This window comes from Puma concolor, chromosome A1 (assembly GCF_028749965.1).
Source record: "Puma concolor isolate L17-30 chromosome A1, mPumCon1.1.hap2, whole genome shotgun sequence".
NCBI classification, from domain to species: Eukaryota; Metazoa; Chordata; class Mammalia; order Carnivora; family Felidae; genus Puma; species Puma concolor.
This window is the reverse complement of record NC_141667.1, coordinates 218,755,276-218,773,957: the sequence shown is the minus strand read 5'-3', so window position 1 is coordinate 218,773,957 and position 18,682 is coordinate 218,755,276.

Sequence of the window (18,682 nt, the reverse complement as noted above, 5' to 3'; positions counted from 1 at the left end):
TAACACATCTGAAGATCATTGTGGTCAGGATTTGTGGAAGAAGTCTACCAGCCATGTCTCTGATGTGCTTGTCTGAGAGAGTAGCTGAGGCAAATAAACCTCAGAGATGGAGGGGAAAATGCTGACAGTGGAAAGTGAACTGGGGAAGAGAGTAGCTAGCTGGCAAGCTGAAGGGTAACACGGCCAAGGTGGGACCAGTAGAAATGAGCTAGACAGCCCAGGTAGCTGGTTTAAAAGAATATTTTCCCTCACAGGTAAGGCTGTCCCTCCATTGCCATGTTAGTCTGCATGGTACTGAGTAAAGCCTCTTCATAGCTGTATGTAAAATCCTGAGCCAGGATTGAGCAGCTATGTAGCATATTTTAGTGGCTATGAGCACAGGCTTGGGAATCACGCAGATCTGGGTTCAAATTCTGACTCCTTTACTGTGTAACTATGGGCATTTTCTAAATTTCTATAAGCCTTTCTCAGAGATAAGGAGAAACAATTTGAAACATGGCTTGTAGGAATTAGCACTGTTGGATGGGAGATCTCTAGCTCCTAGGTCCATGGTAGCATTGTTAAGTCCTAACTTCTTGTTGGTTGGCTGGGGCCCTATGACATTCTGGCCAGTGAATTGTGGATGGAAGCTATGGTGTCATTTTTGGGCCTGGTACATAATCCTCTAAAGACCTCTTTCCCTCTAGCATATGGTGATCAAATGTTCAAGATGGTGGCTGCTCTGTCAATTTGCTTCCTGAATAAGTACCGGGAGCAGAATCCCACTGCTGATGTGCAGAATACCTGTAGTGTGAGCAGGTCATAAACCTGCATTTTTATAAGCCACTGAGATCTTTGATGGTGTTGACTACAGCAGCATGACCTGTCCTTTCCTGATATAGCATGAAAGCACCTGATATAGCAGAAAGCTTCTGGCACATAGAAAGTACTCAAAAATATAGTTATTAAAATGGAATCTTATAGTTCAATTAGAAGTATCCTCCAAAGATGTTTTAATGTCTTATCATTAGTGAAAAGGAAATAGGAAGGAAAAGAGCAAAACGGACCTGAGTATCTGTGAAATTTTGAAGTTTCTTTCTTGTAGTCATTAATGTCATGATCATAATGAATAAGCATACAGGCAGATCATTATTGCACATGTAATTAGAAAAGTCTGAAAGTGTTGAGACAAGTAATTGATTTCATGAAAAGTTTATGTAGAAGGTTAAGTATAAATGCATGTGAATTTCCTCTTCTAATTTAATACCTGTGATAATTTCTACCTTGTTATTTACTTGGACAAGAACTCCAGATAATACATTGGTTATTCATTCAAGGGCTATTATAAAAATAACTGGACAGAAGATGAGAAAGCATCTCATTAGTTTTCTTTAGGTGACATTCACACTGTTACTTCAGTGGTCTCCAAATTCCAGTCATGATGTGCTGTATCAGAATCACTGGGGAATTGGGGCGCCTGGGGCTCAGTCGGTTTTGCATCCGACTTCAGCTCAGGTCATGATCTCGTGGTTTGTGAGTTCAAACCCTGTGTGGTTTGTGAGTTTGAGCCCCGCGTCTAGCTCTGTGCTGATAGCTGGGAGCCTGGAGTCTGCTTCAGATTCTGTGTCTCCCTCTCTCTCTGCCCTTCACCTGCTTGTGCTCTGTCTTTCAAAAATGTATAAATGTAAAAAAAATTTTTTTTTAAAAAGAATCACTGGGGAATTAAATGGAAGAATTCTAATTTAAAACTAAATAGTTTTAAATCCACACAAAAGTTGCAAGATTAACACAGAGCTCTTGAATTCATTTTATCAGGATTTACTAATTTTTTAACATCTTCCACATTTGTTTCCTTTCTCCTGAGTCAAGGATATTTTTTTAAATTACCACTGTAGAGTTATCCAGCTGTAAGGATTTAACAGTGATGTGCTATTTTTATGTAGTAGTTTATAATGTGACTTTGTTTATGGTCCAATTTTGTCAATTGTTTTAACAGTGCTCTTTATAGATAGTTATTCTTTCAAGAAAGGATCCAGTCCAGGGTTATGGAATGCAGTCATATTCCATGTCTTGCTAATCTCCTTCCATCTGCGATGTTTCTCTTTTTTTGTCTTTTGTTGCATTGACACTTTTGACAAATACAAGTAATTTATTTCATAGAATGAGCCTTACATTGTTTGCACTTCATGTTTCCTCATAATTCGATTCAGGTTATGTATCCCTTGCCAGAATGCTATAAAAGTGATGTGTGCCTTTCTCGGGGCATCCTGTCCAGAGGTGCTTAAAACCCATCTACCTCTCCTTAATGATATTAGATTCGATCACTCAGTAAAGGTTTTGTACAATTTCTCCACCTGACAGTTACCATTTTTCCTCTTGCAAACAACAAGCAATTTATGGTTAAGTACTTTAAGATAATGCATATATTGCACCTTTCATCAAGTATTACACTTGTAGGTTTAACAATCATTGTTGATTCTGGCCCCAGAAAAACAATCTCTACATTTACCATAACATTACATTATGTTTCTGTGTGTTTATGCTCTGTCTTTATCTATCTACATTATCAGTATGGACTCATGGGTTCCTATTTTATTCAGTGGATTATAATCTAAAACTATTCTTACCTGTTTAGATGCTCAGATTGTCCTAGGTGTGGCCAGTAGGAGCCCCTTCAAGCTGACCTAGCTGCCTTCTATGTCTTTTTGACATGTTTCCAGTGTGTGTGTGTGTGTGTACTGGCAACACCTCCTTACTTTCTAGCAAGGCAAGGTGTTCCAGGCTCATGTTGTACCTCCTCTTCCCTGGCCCTGGATTTATAGATTCCAGACAGTATTTTTATTTTTTTTTATTTATTTTTTTAATATATGAAATTTATTGTCAAATTGGTTTCCATACAACACCCAGTGCTCATCCCAAAAGGTGCCCTCCTCAATACCCATCACCCACCCTCCCCTCCCTCCCACCCCCCATCAACCCTCAGTTTGTTCTCAGTTTTTAAGAGTCTCTTATGCTTTGGCTCTGTCCCACTCTAACCTCTTTTTTTTTTTTTTTTTTTTTTTTACTTCCCCTCCTCCATGGGTTTCTGTTAAGTTTCCAGACAGTATTTTTAAAGAAAAGCTCCTAAATAGTTCTAATGTTCAGGTAGCTACATGAATAGTGTATTATTCTAGAAAGGGGGTTATAAAATACCTCATAATTGTGTTAATGATCAGATCTCCTGGCACTAGGGTGGGTTCTTGATTCCTTAAGGACTCTTTTTTACACTTTCAGACCATTACAATGATATCCAGTCGCTTTCAGGAAATGTCACCCTGTGGTCAAACTGGTGACAAAGTGGTTCTCTCTTTCATGTTCCCCTTCTTGTCTGGTTCTAGCCTTCTTTATCTCAACATCTTTTATTCTCACCTTCAGGTGCTTAGTGCTTTCTTTCCCAGTTCCTTCTTTCAAACCATTATTTGCCAACATAAATCAGGCTTAACATATTTCAGGAACTGAGCAAGTTGTTGGATATCAAGTTTTATTCATTGAATAATCAACAAATATTTATTGGTTAGTTTGAAACTTGAGCTTGCTGGGGTAATTTTTAAAATAAGCATGAACTCAAGCTTCCTCTTTATTTTAAATGGCCTGGGAAGCCAAGAGCAACAGAATTCAAAACTCACAATGATTTCTCTCTCCTTTGCTTTTGGTTTGAATGCTTAGGTATTCATTAGTGATGAAATCCTCTAAAACAACTGGCAGTTAATTATAATGTCTTAGTTAAAATGTTAACCGTTTGTAAAATTTGAGTATGAACTGAAGAGCCCCTGTCTCCTGGCATTCACTTACATGCTTTTCTATTTGCTTCCTCTGCAAATACTTCATGAGTAAAGTTTTCTATGTCCTTACTGACTAGAGATAAGGAGCAGGTGTAAGAAAGAAGGACGACAAGATGTGAATGTGGAAGGTGATACAGGCGAGGCAGGCATTAAATGCTTAAGACATACAAATACCAAGCTAAATCCTCGTGTCCAGGGAGTAGATGGAAGAAGAATAGTAACAGGTGAAAATGAATCCTCATGGGAGTCACCATTGAAAGTAATTTTTGATATGAGAAATTAGAAGGCAGAGACAGCCTTCCTCAGAAGCTTCATAGACATCATAGATGCCTGATGGGAAGCTAAGAGTGGGTTGCTGCCCAGATATAAAGCTGGAGGGATCAAATAGGGGAACCTATTGCTTTATATATCCAAAGTATCTGAAAGATGTTTTCTATAAACTTAAAGCATGAAATAGACTTCTCAGAGAGTCACTCTGATTTCACACTGAGAGCCTCAAAGGGAGAAAACCCCCCAGTAAGATGTGTTCTTTGCTCTGGCCTCTCTGAGAACAATGGGTTTCTGTAATGACTTGCCTGTTTATAGCCTGAGCAGTCCTCATAACTGGAGAAAAAAAGCATTGTTAATGCTGAAGCCTGCACAGCCACAGTTGACAAAAGGCCACATGAGGGAAATTGCTTGTTGGCCAGGGAGTATGAAGATCTATTTGATCTTGTTTCTTCTTTAAGCCTCTTTTCAGGAAACAGCAGTCGAGCTTCCTGAGCTGCTGCTGGTACAAGGTAATGAAAGTTCCATTCACAACAGCATTGAAGGCAGGGAAAGGTAGGCCCTCGAACTCCTTGTAGATCTTTCGCGGTCAATCATTTCCCTGTCATGGAAACACATGGCGCTTTTTCTCTCAATCCTGACGCCTGCAGTCCCCCCACGATCCTCACTGCACAGCTCTGGCTCAGACAAGGCAAGAGCAAGAAAACAATTGACCAAGATGCACGTGTTTCCAGGAAGTGTGTGTGTGTGCAAGGTAAAAGGGGCATTAGGACAGGGAAACGGAGGCCTGCCCCGGAGCACCTCTGTTGCTCTGATCTGTGGCAAAACTACAAAGCTGGTCAGAAGAGAGGAAGATGCAATAAAAAATAACGGGTGGCTAAACCAAGTCAGTTGCAGTGTGGGACAAGTTCAGCAAAGCTCCTGAGAAACTGAGGTCTTTCTACCTGCCGGCAGTTGGAGAACAGGGAAATATGCTTTGCTCATTTGGTGACAGACAAAGCTCTAGAGAAACCTGGAGGGCAAATGCAGATGGCAAGGTTGTCGTTTAGCAAAGGCAGAGTTTTGAGAAGTGTAATGTCATTGCCACCACACAGTTATAGCTCTTCCTTCGTTGTAAATTAAATGAGCTCACGGCTTCTGAAAATAAACCATAAATAATTTGTAGATCAGCTTTTGATGAATAATAGCAATCCTTAGAAGAGATGAAATATAAAAATGTGCACTTCTTAATAAAGGAGCACAGTGAAATTGCTTGCTGGTTGTTGGATGACAGCCTGTAGGATTGATGTGCTCTTAATCAGGGTATATTGGGTGTGCCAGGCTCAGAGAGGAAGGTTTATTTTCTGTGTTTTGCTGACTTGCACAGTTCCCCTTAAGAAAAACAACAGCAACAACAAATCAGTTACTGAAAGCCCCAGCTAAGAGCCTTGGCTAAGTAATTCACTCTTCCTGTCACTTGTGTGTCCAAATGGCCTGAGCCTGGGGCTGAGTGCCCATGACTGGGCAGCATCTGGGTCCCTGGGTGAGGTGGTGCCTCCCCTCCCACCTCCGTCCTCTGAGCCTTTCTCTCCCAGCAGGAGACCTTTGAAGTTACAGGCTGAGTCTCCTGTCAATGACCTCACCTCAGGTAAGGGTACAGGGATGCCTTCTAAAGAGATTTTTAGGATTTGCAGCATTCGCTTTGAGTAGCCTCTGAACAAAATGTCACAGGGGACTAATAGACAAAGAATCAGGTAAAGAGGCTTTATAATTATGTATTGGTTTTTATTCAGAGACCATCTGTATTTAATATTAGCATTTGAAGTATTTCCAATTGCTCTGCCCACTCACTTGGATTCAGATACCTGCTGCTCTTCAAGGGCAGCTCGCCTCTGGCTAGCTGCTGCTGCCGTCCTAGCAATAGGGTCCAGGCTTTCTCCCTAGTAGGGAGACGGGGGGGGGGGGGTGTCATCAAATGCTCGAGTAATGAGGTCAGAAGAGGTTCACATCTATCAGAAGCCCTTACTCTGTGTGCTCAGAAGAGTAGAAGAAAAATATTAGAAAAGGAAGCACCTCTAAGAGAGACAGAAGTATCTGTTGAAAGCATCTCTGTTTTGGGGGTGGTTCACTTCATGTGCACCTGTGGAGCACCACAGCATTCACTGGTCTTTCTTTTGGGTCACTCTCTAGAGTAGCACTGTCCTAAAAGAAATATAATTTGACCCACGTAGGTGATTTAAAATTGTCTAGTAGTCACATTAAAAAGGTTAAGAGAAACGGGTGAAATTACCGTAAAAATTTATTTAATCCAACACACATAAAACATCGTCAGTTCAACATGTAAATAGTATTAAAATTATCAGTGAGATATTTTACGTTCTTTTTCTTTATACGAAGTCTTTGAAATCTGGTGTATATTTTACACTTACTTTTTAATTTAACTTTCTATTGTAAGTATCACTCTGTATTGCTAATCCCTTTACTGAACACAATTTCTAATTGTTGAATGTTACTGAATCACGGAAAATTGCTGTAATTTTCTGCTTCTATATATTTGGACATGGATGGTTTTCATTTTGGGCTATTATAAATGACACGGTTATTTAGCATTTTTATGTAAAATTAATTTCAGTGTTATGACTATTAAGCCAGATTCACAGGAATAGAACTATTTAGATCTCACAAAAGCTAATGTCGAAAGTTTGTATCATCTAAACTTCCATTACCAATCTATGAGAGATCGTTTTACTTCACTGCCTGTAAATGGAAGGAAGATGTTAAACTTCTTAAAGCCTTAGATCATTTATAAGACAAAAAAGAATTTGAAAAAGATAGTGAATGAGAGAACTCTTTTCCTCATTTGCCAATCAAAAATTACATAAGTGCCCCTAGAGTTTGGAGTTTGGAGGTGGGAGGGGGAGATAAATGTTGAGAGAAAGAGACAGACAGATTGACTGGGAGATAAAGCAAGACAGTTAGATCCTGTTGTGAGAAGCTGTGTGCATCTTTCTCATCTGGCATTCCTATGTGCCAAGTCCTGTGCAGGGGCAGGGGATGAAGGAACCCTATTCCACGTTAAATTTGGAGATCTAAGAGTAAATGAGATAAATGGCACCCTTGGGGATCTCTCTGCTCTGGAAATGTTTGTTCCCACAGAAGCATCCTTGAACCATGACAACACATCAGAAAAAAAGATGGCTGCATGCAGCATCTTGGGTCTGAGTTCTCTCTGATGCCAGTGGAATGTGGGAAACAGTCAGCTATTTCCTTGGTGGTTAAGGGTGTTTTGAATGAGATGCCAAGAGCAGGAAGGACGCAGAAGTGGCCATAGGGTCAGGCCTGGGCAATGCACCTGAAAACAGCAGTGTGGACAGTACAATTTTAGTGGCTTTCCAGTAGACACCAATATTAGGAGGTGCCTGTGGCTTTCATACGGGCTACCATAGATGAAGATAGAGGAGTGAATAGCTTCCTCCTTACCAATGTTATACCCTGAAGGATAAGGTGTGGAGAAAATTCTAAAAGAAATTAAGTTTTAAACCCAAAGTGATTGAGATCACTGGATTTGACAGACTTCACTTGGAATTGAGTTAATTATCATGCCATCAGGTGGAAGTGATGATGGGTAGAGATGAAAATTTAATCTGGTTATAGAAAAATAAAGACATTTATTATTTTTTTCAAAATAAAAGGGGAGGGAGTGAAATAGCTAAGCTTTAAAATATGCATCACTTCTGTACTTTTTGTCATGGCTGTGTTTTTCAGAGGTGAAACAAAAATAAATGACTTCGACTGTTCCAGTGCTTCAGAATTGCATATGAGTCCCAATGGTGATTATTTTCTTCAAGAAACATAGACAGTAACCAAACACAACTTATTTCGGCTGTCTGTATTTGACATGTCATTTCAACTCTATCAAAAGTTTCTGTTTTTCTTGAAAAATAGTTTCATTTATCTCTTTTGGTAGCAAAACAAATTAAGAAGTCTTTCAAGAGGAACAAGATGTGGGAGCTCACTGAGGCAAAGTAAGCTGGGCATGAGGTTCAGAGTCATGAAGGAGAGTCATCTTCATTAAAAATTAGCATAATTGCAATGCCCTGAATGTGTCTTGTGTAGGTGACAAGAAATTGGTAGTAAATATGAATGTGGCTCAACTCAGGTTCCATTATTTGTTGATGATTTACTTAGGTTATTTAAGTCTGGAATGGCTATTTGTGGGCAGAAAGGTCAATAGTTATGGCACCACAATTGAGTATACACTTAAGTGCAGCATAGAATGTTGCAACAAGTAAAATATTCAACTTTCCCCCTGTAGTTTGCCCGCAGAGGAAGACAATGTGGACAAATGGTGTGTCATGGAATTTTAGAGGAAGGGGGAACATCAGAGCGTCTAGTCTAGTGACTCTCAACCTTTCAGACCCAAGAACAGTTTTATAACGAATCCTTGGTGACACCCTTGTCCTACCCTAAAGTAAGATTCATAGACAAGTAATTTGAGTATGTATACATCTAAAAATACCCTAACTAGAAGAGAAATAAAATGAAAGTGATGATGATACATATTTCAAATACTAGATTTACAGGTCTGATGAAAGAAGACGTACTGGAGTAGATGGGACTTGTACTTATGGTGAGTGAGTTAGATTTAAAAGATCAGGAGCCATTCTGTACAATGCAAGTGCAGAAGTACAGGTAGATATTGGAATAAAAACTAGTAGGACCAGTATATTTTAAAACTGTGCAAAAATATTTTGCTTCTCTGTGTGAAACAGGTTTTAGGTTAATTAACTATAATAAAGTCCTTCACTTACCTCAATGACAGAGGGACATTAGAAAGTCATGCAGGATGCAGAACAATTACTGATTGTCCCAGACTGTGCTAAGCGTTGAAGGACATCTAGCATCCCTATCCACACTTGCTAAATGCCAATTGCACTATCCATTCCTGTGACAACCAGAACTTCTCCCACACATGGCCATTTCCCACCCATGACTCAAATGTCCCCCTGTGGGTAGTGCTGCTTCTGTGGAGAACCACTGATCTAGTCTAATTCTCTTGTTTTATAGACAAGTAAATTGAGGACCAAAGGGATTCAATGACTGGTTCAAGGTCTCTTGGCTGAGTAGAGGCAGAACAAGGAATGGTTCCTCTGATTCTTGCCTAGAGCCTTACCAACCCTGGACTACATTCCTTTCTGGTGTTCCCAAAACTTTTTGGGAAATGGAAAGTCAAATTAAACACCTTCCAATTTTTGGAAGAGGGGACCAGGGCATGCATTTTGAAGCTAAGTTTTCATGCAATTTAGGATTACTGGAGGTGGCTTGATGAAGCTAATGGAGATTATAGAGGAGCTACCCCAGCATTGCTCTCTCCTAAGTACCTCTTGGAGTTGTCAGTTCCTCCGGTCCATTTCTCACTGTGTCTGCCTTGGGCAAGGCTCTGCTTTTAGGCAATTCTTTTCTTCCCAGATATAAGCAATCTGACACTGTATCAGTTATAGCCTCTCCAATACTAACGTCATGAATAATAGTTTTCTATTGCCCTACGGTAGTTTTGTGTGGATTATAATTTTTGTTTAGTACAACTCTTAGTAAAATACTACTGCCACATATCTATCTACTATGTGTCAGGCACTGATATAGGCTCATTTGCAGCTTGATTTATTTTCCTTATAACGATTAAGGTAGGTATTATTAGTCCCCATTTACAAATGAAAAACTGATGCTTAGAAAGATGAAGGAGGGAAGGACAGAAGAAAGAGCACTCCAGGTAGCTGGCAGAGTCTACAAAGATCCCAAAGCTATAAAGTAGGGACTAGTTTAACCAAGGTCCAAAGACTTTGGAGAAGAGTTGGGAGTTGTTCTTTTGTCTCTCTCATTGTGTCACTCCTTCTGAATTAGCTTCACAGTCTCATTTCTTCCATCCCTTTGATACTAGATTTTATGAAAGAAGGTTCCCACACCATATAGGCAAGTTCAAATCTGCAATATATCTCCAAGCTGCACTCTCTAGCAGACATCAGCCTTGGGAAAACCTCCAGTGACCTTCACATTTCCACGTTTTTTTTTGACTCTCCTTTGGTTCCTGGTTTAGAAGATTCTAAAGCTCTCGACACAAATGGCCACCCCTCTTTCTTAGGTCTTTCTTCTCTCTCATGTCTGCTCTTTGTTTCTCCTGTTTTCCTTCAGCTTCCAAATATACATGTTTTTCCCATTACCATGTGCAAAGAATCATTCCCTACAACCATAGATGCCCTTCTGCCCTTCTAGACTATCATAATTTGTTTGAATGAAATTAATTAGTTGATTCACATGACTTGGTTCCATAAAAGAATTGAGGCACTTTGGATGATGTCTCTCCTGAGCCATGATTCTGATTTCCAAACACTTCCAGGGAATCCTCATCTAGGGATGATACTGACATCTGAAACTGGGTATTGTCAAAATGGAATTTATTTTTCTCCTGTAAATAAGCTCTTTCACTTTTTGATTTTTCTTCTTCAGAATGCCATCGTTATTCCCTCTAGCATCCTCTTAATAGCTGCTCCATTTTTTTTGCTTGTCATATTTATTAGGTTATAAGTTAAGTCCCAGTGGTCTCAGCTTTTTGGAATCTCTCATATTCGTCTTCCCTTTTCCATCCTCACTGCCACTGGCCTGCCTCACTGTGACCAGTTATAATATTTTTGTTTCTTCATTTTATATTAGACCTCCTCCAAGCCATCTTGCACTCTGCTTCCAGAATAATTATTATAATGCTCTTCAAACCTACAATGTCTCCCACACCCTCCATTGCATATATATTTAATGGAATAATATTTTTATACATTAAATATTTTTTCCTTTCCCTTGATTATTCCATCCTCTTCATTCCATCAGTTAGCCAGTCCTCCTGTTCATTGTCTCAGGGCAGAGATGAGGTAGAATTAAGAACGGAAATAATCAGGGAGTTCATACACTTTTTTTCCCAAAAGACGGAGCCCTTGAACACAGAACGAGAGCTCGGGTTGTCAACAGTTTCTTGATCAAAAAACCTGCAGGAGTCAAGATTGTCCCAGACTAAAGAGCAGCTGCAGTCTGTGCTGGAGGGAAAAGATGTGTGGTGATGTGGTGATGGTGGTAATAGTAAGGACATGGTCCACTTTCTAACCAGTGCAACCAGTAATTGCAAAGACTTAGAGAAGTTTGTGGAATTCTAGAGAGGGAATTTGGGCTTCTCAGTATCACTGCTGGGGATTTGGGGTTGTGGGGGTGACCATATGTTGTATTAGACAGATAGGGCAATAATTGGCCTTTGGAAGGAACCTCAGGGGCTGGCAAGCTAGGAAGGAAACATCTGTGCAGTAAACTGGATGGGAGACTCAAAGATCCAGTAGGCCAATGCCTTCCCGATGCCTGGGCATGATGCAAACCCTGAACTTACTCATTCAGGGGGAGAAAGAGGGAAGAATACTGAAAAAAAGAGATTCAAATTTCTGCCCAGTTCAGCAGAGTGGGGCTTAAACTAGAAATGAAGTTGAATGATTGAAACCAAGTTATATTGTTTACACATGGAAGTTTGTGGACTGAGATGAAGTTTCACATAAAATTAGGTCAAAGCCTTCAAACTGAGTATGAAGCCCTGTAGAATGGTGCTTGAGTCAATGTTTCTAGTTTTTTCTTCTTTTTTGGGGAGGGGGTGCGAGGGGGGAACTTACAAACTTACATTTTATTTTGACGAGTCTGTTCACAATTCCCTGGTCATGTTTTCCTGCTCCTGATGCTTGTTGGCCCTTCTCTCTGCCTAGAAAGCACTCCTCTAACACCCCTCTCCCCATTCTTACCAGCTTTTCAACACCTTCTCAAATTCCATCTGTCTCACAAAAACTCTCTGTTGTTTCCCTTTGCTGAACTCACAGGCATTTTGCACATCCTCTCCTCTGGCCTTTGCTAGACCGGAACGGGAACAGGAACGCCAGACTCTGCATTTACACTCACCTCTAGGGTGGATGCAGCTAAGCCCATGGACTTTAGCATTATTTGTTCTCATGATCTGCCCCCCATTGATAATTAACAGGCAGAGGGTAAGAAAGGGGATGAGTTTTAGTGACCATTCTAGATAGTCACTTAGTGCAGGAAAACCTTGATCAGCTTAGAGGATGGAGGAGAGAGGAGTTCATCAAATGAGCTTAAACAGCGATATGCAGCCCAGTTCTGTGAACTTGGGCACAAGAGCAATGGAACCTAAGTGTCACACTCTGCATCTAACATCAAAACAGTCTCTGTAAAAAGGTTGGTTGGTTTGTTGGTTGGTTGGTAAAAATCCTTAATAAATCTGTTTCACTTAGAACTTTCCTGATCTGTTGTCTGAACGTTGGGGAATTGTTAAAGCGGCAACAAGCCTGGCTCCCCAAATCTACCAGGAATGATTATTACTCAAACTGGGGAGACTTCCAAGGGCACTCACCGTAATCTGCCTCATGTCACTATTACTTGAGTATGTCTCCTATCATTCAGTTTTACACTGCTTGACGTTAAAGTCTATTTGCCTATTTTTATATACTTCTTATTAACTGGTCACTAAATGGTCACTAAATGTTGAATTGGATTCTTTCTTTCATATCATTTATTGACCCTATTTAATCTTTTCAGGAATCATTAATTTTTTAGCTAATCTCAAAATGAGACACTGTACGTTAAATGTCTAGGACAGACCATAGTAATAGAGACTGTCTAGGATTTTCTGAGACAATCTCATTTCATGTGTTCTTCTCTTCCCTTTTCAGTAATAATACTTCATTAAATATGAAACTATATGCAAAATCATTTTCTTCGTTTGTAAGATTTTCACATAAACTTTTAATTCAAACTGTTTATGTACTAGATGATGTATCCTAATATTTATAATGGAAAATATGGTGTCTGTTCACATTATAGATGTCTAGTACTGTTTGTTGATTCTGAATCAACTGTATTTATCAAATGTTTTTCTTCTTAGAGTTGCGCTTTGTCTATAAAAGCAAATTGGACAAGGTTATCCTTCTCCAGGAGATTTGAGTTTACATCAGAAATGACGCAAACACATATATTAGTCATAATTTTTTGTTAGATGAAAATCACTTCTGATCATTGCTTATTCAATTGCAAGGTTTAGACTGAAAATAACTTCTGCCTTTGCATTGCTTACCAGGGTAATGATAGAATTCATTTTGTACACTTTGGGGGTACCGTGTGGCTCTAAGAGAAAAAATCAACATAAGAGAGTAAATGCCAATTACAGGTATTTGTGATCTAGCTGAACCAGCCTGGTACCAAATAACCTATAGACCTTTTAAGTTCTCATTTTCTAAGTGTGCTTAGTTTAGGAAATTTTTGGTTGTACCAAGCAGTGATAAAGACCAAAATATGACCTTTCAGGCTTGAATAGGTACATAGAAACCAACCTTGTTTCCTGTAAGAATGAAGCAAATGCCTTCATCATTGTGTTTCGTGTGGTGTTTGAGCCTTTGGGGATGTTGGGTAATATCTGAGACATTCAGTAGGAACTTGCAGTCAGATTCCTACTAGAATATGGTTGTGCATGTTTGTAAGTATATGTGACAACACGGATGGATAGGGTGATGACACAATTGTTGTACAAATAAATGACTTTCTCACTACCTATAAATTTTTTGAGATCAGAGTCTGGGTCATTTTGTTTGCCCTTCTTTTTCCCACATCCTGAAAAGTTTAAGTGATTGAGAAAAACCTGTTGAATGGATGAAAGAATCTTCTACTATAGATTAGATTCTATGTAAGCCAACAAGTCCCTAAAACAATGGATGGATCAGAAGACTCAATAAAGGTTCTGAATGTTTTGATATTTGGCAACTATGATGGTTAATTTAATTTATTTTTTCACTCTATAAGATTTTTATTAATTCAAAACATTTTTAAAATTTATTTATTTTTTAATTTGCATACAAGTTACTTAGCATATAGTGCAACAGTGATTTCAGGAGTAAATTCCTTAGTGCCCCTTACCTGTTTAGCCTATCCCCCCTCCCACAACCCCTTCAGCAACCCTCTGTTCTCCATATTTAAGAGTCTCTTTGTTTTGGCCCCCTCCCTGTTTTTATATTATTTTTGCTCCCCTTCCCTTATTTTCATCTGTTTTGTACCTTAAATTCCTCATGAGTGAAGTCATATGGTATTTGTCTTTCTCTGACTAATTTCACTTAGCATAATACCCTCTAGTTCCATCCACATTGTTGCAAATGGCAAGAATTCATTCTTTTTGATTGCTGAGCAATACTCCATTATATATACATAACCATATCTTCATTATCAATTCATCCATTGATGGACACTTGGGCTCTTTCCATACTTTGGAAAGTACTATTGTTGATAGTGCTGCTATAAACATTGGGGTGCATGTGTCCCTTCGAAACAGCACACTTGTATCCCTTGGATAAATACCTAGTAGTGCAATTGCTGGGTTGTAGGGTAGTTCTATTTTTAATTTTTTGATGAACTTCCATACTGTTTTCCAGAGTGGCTGTACCAGTTTGCATTCCCACCAGCAGTGCAAAAGAGATCCTCTTTCTCCTCATCCTCGCCAACATCTGTTGTTGCCTGAGTTGTTAATGTTACCCATCCTGACAGGTGTGAAGTGGTATCTCATTGTGGTTGTTATTTGTATTTCCCTGATGATGAGTGATGTTGAGCATTTTTTTCATGTGTTGGTTGGCTATGTGGATGTCTTATTTGGAGAAGTGTCTATTCATGTCTCTTGCTCATTTCTTCACTGGATTATTTGTTTTTTGGGTGTTGAGTCTGATAAGTTCTTTATAGATTTTGGATCTAACCCTTTATGTGATATGTCATTTGCAAATATCTTCTCCCATTCTGTCGGTTGCCTTTTAGTTTTGCTGATTTGTTTCCTTCACTGTGAAGAAGGTTTTTATTTTGATGAGGTCCCAGTAGTTCATTTTTGCTTTTGTTTACCTTCCCTCCAGAGACATGTTGAGTAAGAAGTTGCTGCAGCCGAGGTCAAAGAGGTTTTTGCCTGCTTTTTCCTCTAGGATTTTGATGGCTTCCTGTCTTATGTTTAGGTCTTTCATCCATTTTTTTTTTGTGTATGGTGCAAGAAAGTGGTCCAGGTTCATTTTACCGCATGTCACTGTCCAGTTTTCCCAGCACCATTTGCTGAAGAGATTGTCTTTATTTCATTAGATATTCTTTCCTGCTTTGTCAAAGATTAGTTGGCCATATGTTTCTGGGTCCATTTCTGGGTTGTCTATTCTGTTCCATTGACCTGAGTGTCTGTTCTTGTGCCAGTACCATACTGTCTTGATGATTACAGCTTTGTAATACATCTTGAAGTCCAGGATTGTGATGCTTCCAGCTTTGGTTTTCTTTTTCAAAATTGCTTTGGCTATTTGGGGTCTTTTCTGGTTCCATACAAATTTTAGGATTGTTTGTTCTAGTTCTGTGAAGAATGCTGGTGTTATTTTGATAGGGATTGCTGTGATAGTTAATTTTATGTGTTAACTTGACTGGGCCACAGGGTACCCAGCTACTTGGTTAAACATTATTCTGGTGTTTCTGCAAGGCTGTTTTTAGGTGACATTAACATTTTAATTGATACAGTAGACTGTCCTCTATGATGTGTGTAGACCTCATCTAACTAGTTGAAGGCCTGATTTGAACAAAAACTGATCTTCCTCTGCTTGCCAGACCCTGAACTTCATTTGTACCATTAATTCTCCTGGGTCTCAAGCCTACTGGCACATACTGCAGATTTGTAATTACCAGTCTGCATAATAACATGAGCCAATATTTTACAATGGATTTGTTTCTATAAATGTATATATACATCCTATTGTTTTTATTTCTCTAAAGAAACAAAACAGCTGGCTAATACAGCACCTGGGTGATTTTAGGCAGGTCACCTAGTCTCTCTGAGGCTCTCTTTCCTCTTCTTTAAATATTGATATTTGCCCTTCAGAATTAGGATTATATATGATTGCACATTTGAATCAGATACCTGTGGTTAAAATGTGATTCTAAGTGGTTAAAAATAGTAACTCATGTAACCTTCATAACAATCCAATGAGATAACTTATACCCATTTTATATATAAGGAAACTGAGGCACAAAGGAGTTCAGTAACTTGCCCAAGTTTACATGGTTAGCAATATTACACATTCACTGACAGTCATGAACTCTTTCTCAACCACACCAAAAAGCTCCATTTCCTGGTCTACCCTGTGGTTAGGTAGAGGGTAGTCTGATTGATTTCTAGTTGATGAAGTGTGGACAGAGATGATGGATATTATTTCTTGGCCTGCCTATAAAATACAGCCGCAAACCATCACCTTCCCTTTTTCTCTTCCCTTGATCACATTGAGGTCATTTGTTGAAGGTAGCAGAGCTGTGAGATTAAAGAAACATGAGTCTCTGAGTCATCCCTTTGGGAAGAACTCCAGCAGAGCTGCCCCATGAGAAAAATCTACATTGTGCTTTGCATGATGAGCAATAATTCCTCACTGAATCAAGCCTCTGAGATTTTAGAGTTTATTTATTAGCCCATCATAGCCTAACCTAGACTGTCTAATAGTGTGTTAGAGTTGGGGTTTAAACTAAGGCATTCTGGATGTAGAGATTATTCCCTAAATTGGTGTGGTGCTGTGCTTTTCAGCTCCAGGCACATGGAAGACACTTAAAAATACTCATTCTGATTATTATCTTGCCTTTTGAGAAGTCTTCATAATGTAAATAAAGTAAAAGCACTTGGGTATTTTTTTATTAAAATATAATTAACATATGGTGTTGTATTAGTATTAGTTATATTAAAATATAATTAACATATAGTGTCGTATAGGTATACAATACGATTCAGCAAATCTATACATTACTCAGTGCTCATCAAGATAAGTGTACTCTTTATTAATTTTTTTAATGTTTTATTTATTTTGGGGGGGGGAGAGAGAGAGACATAGTCCAAGTGGGGGAGGGGCAGAGAGAGAGGGTGACAGAATCCAAAGCAGGTCCCAGGCTCTGAGCTGTCAGCATAGAGTCCAATGTGGGCTCAAACCCATGAACCATGAGATCATGACTTGAGCTGAATCCAGTCACTTAATCCACTGAGCCCCCCAGGGTGACCCAGGATAAGTGTTCTCTTGAATTCCCTTCACCTACTTCACCCATCCTCCCACCTACCTCCCCTCTAGTATCCACTAATTCTCTAAGTTTTTGTTTTACATTTTTTTCCTTTGTTCATTTGTTTCTTAAATCCCATATATGAGTAAAATCATATGGTATGTATCTTTCTGACTTATTTCACTTAGCATTATACCCACAAGGTTCATTCCTGTTGTTGTGAATGGAAAGATTTCATTCTTTTCTGTGGCTGAGTAATACTCCATTCTCCATTGTATATATCATATAGTATCATATGTGATACTATATCATATATCATATATCATATGTATATATCATGTACATATATCATATGTATATATCATATACACTATATAGTGTATATATATCATATATATATCATATGATATATCATATCATATATATAATATATATCATATACATATATATGATATGTATATATATCATATAGTGTGTGTATATATCTATATATATATAGTGTGTATATATATATATATATATATATATATATATATATATATATATATTGTGTGTGTGTGTGTGTATCACACCAACTTTATTCATGTATGGCTGCACACTTGGGTTGCTTCCATATCTTGGCTATTATAAATAATGCTGCAATAAACATAGGGGTACATATATCTTTTCAAATTAGTGTTTTCATTCTCTTTGGGTAAACACCCAATAGTGGAATTACTGGATTATCTAGTAATTCTATTTTTAATGTTTGAGGAACCCCCATACTGTTTTCCATAGTGACTGCACCAATAATTCCCACTAATAGTGTACAAGGGTTCCCTTTTTTCCCTACATCCTCACCAACACTTGTCTTTTTGACAAAAGTCTTTGTCTTTTGTACTGTCTTTTTGATACTAATCCTTCTGACAGGTATAAGGTGATATCTCATTTTGGTTTTGATTTGAATTTCTCTGAGTGATGTTGAGCATCTTTGTTTTAATTAAAGCTAAATGGGTTTTGTTATAGTTGGATTTAATATGCTAATGTGCATTATGAATTTTGTAGAGATAGGAGAGAGTATGAAGTATTCCTAAAATGACTTGTCCCATAGAACTCTTTCTGTGAACAACATTTAGGAAATGTATTTTGGTAACAGCATGTGTAGTAAGCACTTTGGAGCTATACTTTCTCGGTTCAGATCCCAATTCCTCCACTAATAGTGCTATGGTCTTGGACCACTTCACCTTTATGAACTTCAGTTTCTTCCTAGGAAAAATGGAGATGATACTAAGTACCTAACAGGGTTATTATGAAATTTTCTTGGTCTGATGTTTTTAAAAGTTTTAGAATACTGACTGGCCTATAGTGAATGCTCTTTCTCTCTGTGTGTGTATGTGTATGTGTGTGTTTAGTAAATTAATGAATACATCCTTTTCTAGCCTTGTTTACTAGTTTCCTATATTGTAAACCCCCTGAAATTTAGGAATGCTTTTTACAATATTTAGAGATGTACAATGTTAATACCTAGGAATAAG